This window comes from Petaurus breviceps, unplaced genomic scaffold (genome assembly GCF_028583685.1).
Source record: "Petaurus breviceps papuanus isolate PSGF00001 unplaced genomic scaffold, PetGlider_PUasm1.0 490, whole genome shotgun sequence".
Classification (NCBI taxonomy): domain Eukaryota; kingdom Metazoa; phylum Chordata; class Mammalia; order Diprotodontia; family Petauridae; genus Petaurus; species Petaurus breviceps.
This window is the reverse complement of record NW_027186352.1, coordinates 12223979-12233793: the sequence shown is the minus strand read 5'-3', so window position 1 is coordinate 12233793 and position 9815 is coordinate 12223979. Positions and strand designations below refer to the sequence as shown.

Genomic DNA, 9815 nt, shown 5'->3' with positions numbered 1-9815 from the left:
TCTCTCTTCCCTCTCTGTCTCTGTTTCTAACTGCTCTCTCTGTCTCTGTCTCTCTGTCTCCCTCTCCCTTCCCTCTCTGTCTCTCTCTGTCTCTGTCTCTGTCTCTGTCTCTCTCTCTCTGTCTCTCTCTCTCTCTCTCTGTCTCTCTCTCTCTCTGTCTCTCTCTCTCTCTCTCTCTCTCTCTGTCTCTGTCTCTCTCTCTCTCTCTGTGTCTCTGTGTCTGTCTCTGTCTCTCTCTGTCTGTCTCTCTCTGTCTCTCTGTCTCTATCTATCTGTATGTGTGTCTCTCTCCTCCCTTACCCCTCTTTTGTGAGGGCTGCCATTCAGACTGCACAGAGCACCCATCCCTGCAGCTCGCAGGAAGGACCAAAGGCAACAGGGGCGGGCTTTTGGGTGGGATGGACCGAAAACACAGACTTAAATGGCTTCTGTGGTTTGATTTGTCTTGCTAGAACAATTGTTTCCTGTAACGTTTTTGATGAGTGGGGAGCAAGAAGGTTTTCTCCTCAGCAGTGTGAGGTCCTAGAATTAGAAACAATCATGATGTGATTAGTTCCAGTTGATAGGGGGCATGAGGCTGACAAGATGCTATCTGTCCATTATCTCATTTAATCACCACATTGGCCCTCTGAGATAGGTGCTATGATTATTTCCCATTTTCCCAGTGGGGAAGCATAGGAGAAGCTACTTTCCCAAGGTCACGCAGCTAGTGTCCAAGGTGAGATTTGAACCTTTCTGAGCAGGGTGTACTATAACCGCCATCTTTCTCAAGCACCCACCTCTCTGCTGGCATCCTTTAGGCAGTTTCTGCTGTCCCTGCTGATGCCCACCATGGTCTTATCCATTATCCTTTGGGTAACCCTAGATTCTAAGGCTTCCAGGTCTGGGGTATTCTGTGACTGACAGCCATACAACATGGCAGGGAGAGGGCTTCAGTTCACAAGGTGGGCCTTTGCTTCAGGGAGACCTTAGACTTGTCTTGTGAGGCACAGGCTAAGTCAAACCACCAGCATGTGGAGGCTGGGCAGATTCCTGCTGTTTCCAGGTGACCGAGGAGCAGTCCTGTCCTCATTCTCCTCACACGGTTTCTGCCAGCTTGGCTACTCAGGGACATATGTTGTTATGGGGCCTTCCTCATATTCGAATTCCCTCCCCAGGACTCCCTGCTGCTCATCTCTGGGTCCCCTCCTTTCCATTGCTCCTCATTTATGGCATCCTGTGGGGGAACTGGAAAGGACCGTAGCGATCACCTCATCTGCCCTTCCTCATTTGCTCCACGTCTGAAGGGGCTTGTTCCAGGTCCCTTAGAGGTCCAGTGGCCTTAGCTGGACTTTAATGCAGGGCTCCTGTCTCCCCCTCCCGAGTGCCTCGTGCTTTCACCCAGAGATGTTTCCATATCTGTGGCATTGATTTAGAACCAGAGGGGACTTCTTTGATCATCTGGTCCAGCCTTCCCATTCTACAGATGGGGAATTGAGGCCCACAGGGAGTCCAGCTTGGGACTCGCCTTCCTTCCCACTGTCAGGAGTGTGTATGGAGATGGTTGTGCACACGGTGTCTCCTCCATCAGAGGGCGAGCTCCCTGAAGGCAGGCGCCGTGTCTTGGCCTTTCTTTGTGTCCCCAGTGCTTAGCATGCTGCCTCGAATGCAGTAGGTGCTTAATAAAAGCTTGTTGACTGATAGAAAGACTGGCTACAAACCCAGCTCTTCACTCATTTGGGTCAAACTTGGAAATAAAGTTGGGGGGATAAATTGAGTCTAGATCTGGGACCTTTGGGGAAGTTTGATGGATCTGGGCTGGCATCAAAGGGGCCCTTCCTGCATGACCCCGCCACACCTTCCCTTCCCACCCTGGTTCTAAGTCACTCATGGAGATAAACTGAGATAGTGTTTTGTAAACTTCATAAGCCTCAAGGTGCTGTATGAATGCTAGCTGTTTTATTATTGTTCATGGAGGGGAAAGGGAATGACTATTTATTAAGCACCTGCTGTGTGCTGGGCTCTGTGCTGAGAGCTTTACAGGTATTGTTCTATTTGATCCTCACAACACCCTGCAATGTAGACGCTGTTGTTATAAAACCATTTTACATTTGAGGAAATTGAGTCAAGCAAAGGTTAAGTGACTTGCCCAGGGTCACACATTCGGTAAGTGTCTGAGGCTAGATTTGAATTCATGTCTTCCTGACTAAAGGACAACCCCCATCCACCCCATCACTGGAGGTCTAGCAGAGGCTGGCTGGATCTAGCTCTGCACCTCAGGATTGCTGTTGTAGGTTTTCAATAAGGCAGGGGTTGGACTAGGCGGCTTCTGACGTCCCTTCCAGGCCTGGGATCCTGAGATCACAGGACATTTAGTAAATCGGAGCAGGCCCCAGATTCACCCCCTTTATTCTCAGCGTACTGCCTGGCTCTCAGTAAATGCTGTGTAACTGATGGTTAAGGCAAACGGTTCAGAACTGTACATTTAAATTCCGCTCCCTGCTAGCCAAAGTGCAACTGCTGAGTTTCCCCAACATGGGCACATTGTAGGCATCAGCACTTGGAGTAAGGTAGCTGAGAGATCCATCCGCCTTATCTAGGCACACTTATGTCTCTTAATTTTGTAAGATATGTTTATTCCAGACTGTGGAGAGTAATTGAAAGATAAATAAAATACATTTAATTTCTCCTAAAGCCACAAGATTGATTACGTATATATTAGAGCACCGTGGGACTGGCAGCTGAAAGGTGTTATTTTTTTTTTTACCTAATTCAGTCTCTGCTTCACTCAATCACATTTTAAATGTATTTCTAGTATTCTCCTGCATTGAAAAAAGTTCAGTACATCAAAACATGTCTGCTTCTATAAAGTCTTTGAACCACATTTTAAAATGGTGGGTGCTGACTTCCTTTTGGACCTACACAGTGACTCAAAATACCAGCAAAGGGATAGGTCCAGTGAGCTGACTTTTAGAATGGCTGACTCTCCTTTGGAATGAACCCCTGAAAGCCCAATGTACCATTTTTAGTGTCAAGAGAAAGAGCTAGCTAGTGTCTGATTGTGTGATTTACACAATTTGTACACCCTATGAGACTTCCCTGGCATTCAAAAACTAAGTCCCCAAATGCAGCTTTTCTTATGAAAAGTTCAGTACCTGGAAAGGACCTTACAGATCACTGGCTGGTCCTCCTTATTCTACAGAGGAGAAGAGCAAGGCCACTCCCCAGAGTGTGACTCGACTAATGTCACACTGCTAAATGCAGCGAGAGAAGGTGCCAGAAGCCAGGTCTCCTGAGGTCTCCTTAGGAAGGATGGATCCCAGAATCTCAGGCTTCTCGGGGACCTTGGAGGCCATTTCATCCAAACTGACAGTTACTCCTCCAACACCCCCAGCAAGCGGCCATCCAACCTTAACACTATTCCCAAGGAGTGTTTTTGCAATTAGTTATATAAATTATTTATAATTGAATGGACTGCCGCAACCAAAATGAATTGATCTCCTAGTGTGCAATGTCCAGATGACAAGGGTGCCCATACACAGGACCCGACTTTTAATCCTTTCCAGTCTAGTCACAACTGCCAGGGCTTATGTGCTCAGGCAAAGCCTGCAGGCATCTGAGGCCACCTTACACTTAGCATAAGGCAGGGGCACAATAGGCTGGACCAGAACGCCCTTGGAGTGTGAGATTGGATGGCGATGGAGAGATGACACGGTGACTTTAGGAATCTGCTCCCCAGCTCAAATACTCTTCTGCTCAGGGATGTCATATGGTCAGAGGCCTCCATCACCATCTCCATGGGATGCCATGAGCTCAAAGGGTAATGCTAGTGGTGGGCGTCATGAAGCCACAGCCTGTCTTCAGTGATGGATGATGTTCAAGGATAAGGGCAGGGAATGTTTTGCATTCTTTTTTTCATCCTCTAGTGCCTTGAATATTGCAGGCACCAAGAGAATGTTTGTTGAATGAATTTTGAATTCTTGATGTAGTTCAGATCTAGGAACCAGATGATTCCATAAGAAGGTTAGACTGGTCTCATGGTGGGGGTGAGGAATCAAAGATGGGCAGCCTGAGGTACCCAAGAAAGTCCCGTCGCCATGGCTGGGTGGGAGACGGATGGCTGAACATGGGCCAAACTCACATATGGTGGATGGTTGGAGACCTGCCCTGACGGCATTCACACTAACAATGTGATGTAAAGGACAGAGATCCCCAAATCCGAACGTAAGCCATGATTCATTGCAACAATCTCTTTCCTCTTTCTCAAAGCCTCCTGGATCCTGTCTCTGCAGCCTGCGGGACCTTGGGCAGGTCTCCAGGCTTCATTTTCTCCATCTAGAATAGTGAAGGAGTTGGACAGGATTATTCCTGAGGTCCCTTTCTGCTTCAAGTCCTATGATCCTCCTGACCCTGAGTCATCAGGCAAAGCTTAAATTGTGCTTGGCACATTCTGCCGGAGGAGGCAGGAACACGTGTGATGCTTTAGAGAGAGTTCTAGCCAAGCTGCTCAGAATGGAGAGAAAAAAGAAGTTTCCACACTTAAAGGGACAAACCCTTGACCTTCCATAAAAATTCATTTGGAGTAAAGCGTGTTCTGCTGAACTTTGCCAAGGGACCTCCAGTCTCCCAGAAGTGCTTCTCTGGCTTCCTGGGAGGATTTGTCCTTCCAGTCACATCAAGCCCGGTCTGGTTCCAGCCAGCAGCTCTCCACGCTGATGGCGTCCTGCTTCTCCCAACTTGGGGATGAACCTGAAGTTGGAGGAGCCACCAACCCATCCTTTGTGCTGTCCACCAACCCAAGTCACAGGAGCCTTGGCTCTGGAGCTCCAAAGGACATAACAGGTCCCCAAGTCCATCCCCTCCCTCCCCACCCTGTTACTGAAGAGAAAAGTCCAGTCTCAGGCTGGGACAGTGACTTGCCTGGGGCACCTGGGTGGCTGGTGGCTAAACTAGGGTTCCAACGTCAAACCTCTGACCCAGGGTGAAGCTCCAGGTCTCTGCTCAGATCTGGTCTGCTTCCAGTAACGCCCCCCCGCCCCGTTCACTACATGATGGAAATTTGGTACCCCCATCGGCCTCCAGTCCTTTGTTTGGCCTCAAAGAGTCTTGTAGGTGGATGAACAATGGGGCCGGCACCATGAGAACGGGAAGGGGAGGGTGCTCTTTGGTACGCAGCTTAGACTTGAGCTGGGCTCTCTCTAAGGGCTCCCGCTAGACAATCTTCTGTACAACATGGCGGTGATTCTAGCCCACCGAAGGACTAGGGCTGAGGGGAGAAATGTGGGGCTGGACAGAAAGGGCCATGTCCCCCTTCCTTCCACAGTGTGAAAGGGGGCAAGTGAGTGCTTTGAAGCTGTCTTCTTATCAATCATTACCTCCACTCTCCACCGTCTGACACATGTCAGAGGGCAGGTGATAGGAGATCTTGCTGGCATCAGAATGTTGCAGTTTCATGGTGTGTTGTGATGTGTGTGACACCATCTCAGAGAAAGCAGTCAGACTACCTCTAACCCAAGTATAGACATTTACTGAGGACTGACGCCCTTCAAAAGCCGGCTAGGTTCAGACAGGAACCAGCAAAGTAGTGAGACAATACAGGGAATTTTATAGTTTAATGACGCCGATTATACAACAGAAATTAGGAATATTAAAAGGTGGTTAAGAGATTAGGTAATGGGGAAGGGTCTCTTCTATGGTTCAGTCATCAAGCATCCTGGTCATAGCTGCTTTCTGATTGGCTAGATATCATGTCCTGTCTGGTCAACATGGATACTTTCGTATTGTGGTCCTGTCTTGGGCTAAATGGATGATGTGATTGTGGTTGAATACAAGGACACACCTGTTCCAGTGTGTGATTTGGAGCTGGGGGCAGTGACTGTATTGAGTCTGGGGACAGCTTTATTAGGATTCCATCAATAGGATCTGGGTTCCAATCTCAGCTGGGCACGTCCTTGCTTTGTGATCCTAGGAAGATCATTTTAACTCTCCAGGATTCTATTTTCTTATCTGTAAAATCTGGGGCTAGACTGGGTGACCTCTCAATTCCCTTCTGGCTCTAAAAATGGGATCCCATGACTCGACTCCCCTTGACTTTTGGACCTCAGAGCAATATTTCCAAGTGAGTCATTTCCCAGAAACATTCATAGAGTGAAGAATGACTTCCTGAGGAAGTGACAAGCCCCTATTCTTCGGGCAGGAATGAGACTCTGCAGACAGTCCTCGAGAATGGGCTTTCTGACCTAGCACTCACCTTGTCCTGTGTTCATCTGCCTTTTCTTGTCTTTCATTGTAACTTCTAAATGTTGAATCTTCTAGTATCGACCTGTTTTCTTGTTAAAGAAACTCTATTTTCCTGTGACCAGGATGCTAATGAGAAGGAACCTGGAGGTTTTAATTAGTGATAATAATACCTACTTACATTTCTATGGGGCTGGAATCAGAGGGTCTGATTTGAGGCTCTGACACTCCCCAGCTTCGTGACATTGGGCAAGCCATGTTGCTGTCCTTTGCCTCAGTCTCCTAATCTGTAAAATGAGGAGGTCTCGAAAGTCCCTTCCCACTCAAAGTCCATGCTCCTATGACATGAGTGGTAGGGTGGGACAGTGGGGGCAGCACTGATTGGGGAGTCAACAGATTCAAATGCTGGCCCTACCATTCACCAGTGGAGTGACCTTAAACAAGTGGTTTAATGCTCCTTGGGTCTCAGTTTCCTCATCCAGAGCTGAGAGATTGGATTGAAAGGTTTCTCCCCTTCTAGTCCTCTGTTAGTGACCCTATGAATCCTGTCTCCTTTCCTGCCCCTGCCCCCCCCACACACACACACACACTGAGAAATCAGGAAATCATCAAATTAACTTATTACTGAGTTAAGGACAAATGACAAGAATACTCCCCCTTTCCTCCATACCGTTTACACCATTTTCCTCTGGAGGTGCTCTGATAGCAGCCTCTCTGAGATCTCAGAATCCAGCCTTTCCCAGCCCTGACCAGCTCAGCCTTTGCAGGAGTCTGCTAGCCCCCAGGCTCATCACCCCGATCTCTGCGTTTGATCCCAGAGACCCATCCCCACAGTGGGATTTGGAGCTGGGGAGTCTGAGGCCAGGGACACTGTTGTGATGAGGTGGGCAGGTGAGGTCGCCTTACCTCCCTCTCTTCCCTCATGCCACATCTCCAGTGTGCCCCAGCCAGCAGAGTCCAAGTCCTCTCTGCAGACAGCAAACCCAGAACGTGACCAGCTCAGGACCCACAGCAGTCTAATAACCTGCTGGATGCCCCGGTGATTCAGGCTGCTCGAGATAAAGGCAGGTCAGGGTGAACCCCAGGAGGGCGGGAGCAGGAAGAGCCTCGAACTCAAGCTCACCAAGTGAGAAGTGGGGCCCTCATGTTCCAGTCCCTGGAGTTTTGGGAGAGGCTGCAAAAAGCGAGGTCTGTGTCTGAGCTGACGATGGAGCTGCGGCTGAGGGTGCAGATGTGGAGTGGGAGGTTTGTGGACCACAAAGTGTAACTCCCTCATTTACAAAGGAGGAATCGGAGGGCCACGGATGGTTTTATTAGTGTTAATTAGTAACAACTGCACCTATTTATAGTGTTTTTGAGTTTACAAAGCATCTTATAATTATCTCATTTGGTCCTCACGACTACCCTGTGAGGTAGGTGCTATTATTAGCCCTGTTTTACAGATGAGGAAACTGAGGCAGGCATCAGTGAAATGATTTATCAAGGTCACACAGCTACTAAGTGTCTGCTGCCAGACTTGGGCTCAGCTGTTCCTGACCTGGTGTCTAAACACTTCATCCACGAGACCTCCTACCTGTTCTGTGTTCAAGAGGCAGGAAGTAAAAAAGGTAAGATTCGCACCTGACTCACAGGGCAGCACACTGCTAGTTTTATGTTGTTTGTGGTTTTTATTTGATGCCAATCAGGAAGCTCCCGCTTGTACTAGTTACTTAGGGCTCTCTGGTGTAGCTGTTAGAGTTTGGGCTTAGAGAAAGCTGAGTTCAAATGTTGCCGTAGATTCTTACCAGCTCTATGACCCTGCACAAGTGACTGAACCTCTGTCACCCATTGAAGAAGTGGGGATGACAATAGCACCTGGGCCCCCAAGCTTTAAGGGTCAAAGCATAGAGCTTGGACAGGGTTTTGGAAACCTTACAGCGCCATAGAAATATCAGCTGTCATTATTACAAAGTCCTTTGTAAAATTTAAAATTCTGTTGTTTTCCTCCTTCATTCTTCTTTTCTCAGATCTGAAGGTGATTTGACTGCCTCAGCTCTACAGAAATGAGATGGGAAATGAGCCTGGGAAAGCCTGGAGAAAATCTTTTCTCTCCATTGCCTTCCTTGCAGTTAGCATATCTTAGGATGTGTCAGTAGCTTCTTGGTCCTTAGCCTCTGGCCTGGGCTTGCCAATGAGCCCTTGAGCTCCGTCTTCTTCCATGGAATCATGACCTTACTCCAGGGCAGAAAGTTTTCATTGCCCAAGACTCGGACCTTGGAACTTGGGGTTTCATTCCTGCTGAAGTGTGGGAAACATCCAAGCTTCTACTTCATGGTCTTGGCATCTTGTTTGTGGGGGTTTCTGAACCCCAGCCGAGTAGCACGTATCTTAATGTGAGTATTTGGCCACCTCTTCACCCAGTTATCCCTGACTATTCAGTGGAGTGTAAGCATTAGCGTAGACCCCCCCCCCACCAGCTGGGCGTTCACATTCCAGCAATGGGATGGCTTGCATGGGGCACTTCCTCTCAGGAGTCTGTTTGATGGGGAGCAGAGCACCTCAAAGCCTTTGCCATAGGACATTGACTCCATGAGGGTAGAGGCCTTTCATGGGTAGATGCTCACAGCAGGTGCCAGAAGATGGCCCGAGAGTAACTGGTGACGTACACCCAGAGACCCGTCTCTGTCTTTTTTAGATACCTGCACATAGAGGGTTTTCTTCCTTGTTAGGACGTAAGTTCATTGAGGGCAGGGAATATTTCACTTTTGTCTTGATACCCCCAGACACAATGTGCCCCCCACATAAAATATGTCTAATATTGATCAATAGGCATTCATTAAACACCTGATATATGCCAGGCACTGGGCTGGGCACTGGGGGTTCTGAGACCAAAGCTGAACAGCCTCCACCCATAGAGAGCTGGCATTCTATGAAGGGCAATGACCCATATGGTCATAGGTCTGTGTAGAGTAACCACATGCAGATAAATGCTAGGGAGTTAAATGAGGGCAGGACGCAGCATTGCACAGGGAGAAGAGAGGAGAGCCTGGGCCAGAGCCCAGAGGAGCATGAAGACCCACAGTGGGGAACATGAAGGAGTTAGTGGGGTCCGAGTCACACATAGAAACGGGGACGCGGCCCACGTGAGAAGCGTCCCAGGAGGTCTGTTGACTTAGTTTTAAGATGTTATATTATGCATTTATCTGGTCTGGATCATGTTTGGTAGTGTTGGGGGCCACCTGTTTGATGTTCTGGTGTGGATCATGAACCAGCAAAGGAGACGGAGAAGGAATGATCCCACTGGGAGGAGGAGAACTAAGAGCAAATGCAGAGTTGTGAGTGCACAGAGAGAAGGGAGCGTCCAGAAGGAAAGAGGCCTCGAAGGTTGTCAGCCACTGCAGATAGGGGCATGAGAATGAGGAAGGAGAAAAAGGCCATCCAGTCTGGCAAGTGAGAGATTGTTGGTAACCTTGGCTGGAGCTCTGAGCAATGAAGTCAGCAGACAGATTGGAAGGGGGTAGAGGAGTAAGAGGGAGGGAAGGAAGGAAGGAGAGAAGAAAGGAAGGAGGGAGAGAAGGAAGGAAGGAAGGAAGGAAGGAAGGAAGGAAGGAAGGAAGGAA

At 48.6% G+C, this 9815-nt stretch overlaps 1 protein-coding gene across 2 annotated transcripts in view; it reads left to right on the top strand.

Moving 5' to 3' along the window:
- STAMBPL1 (STAM binding protein like 1) overlaps window positions 1-9815 on the top strand; it is a 46766-nt gene that overhangs the window by 9560 nt on the left and 27391 nt on the right. The window contains exons 1-2 of one of the 2 annotated variants that reach the window (XM_069101765.1): window positions 7665-7823; window positions 8223-8588. The exons of the other annotated variant lie outside the window; for it this stretch is intronic. The gene's annotated coding sequence lies outside the window, so the exon portion shown is untranslated. Of the gene's footprint in view, window positions 1-7664; window positions 7824-8222; window positions 8589-9815 lie in introns of those variants that run through there. 2 annotated transcript variants of the gene reach the window in all.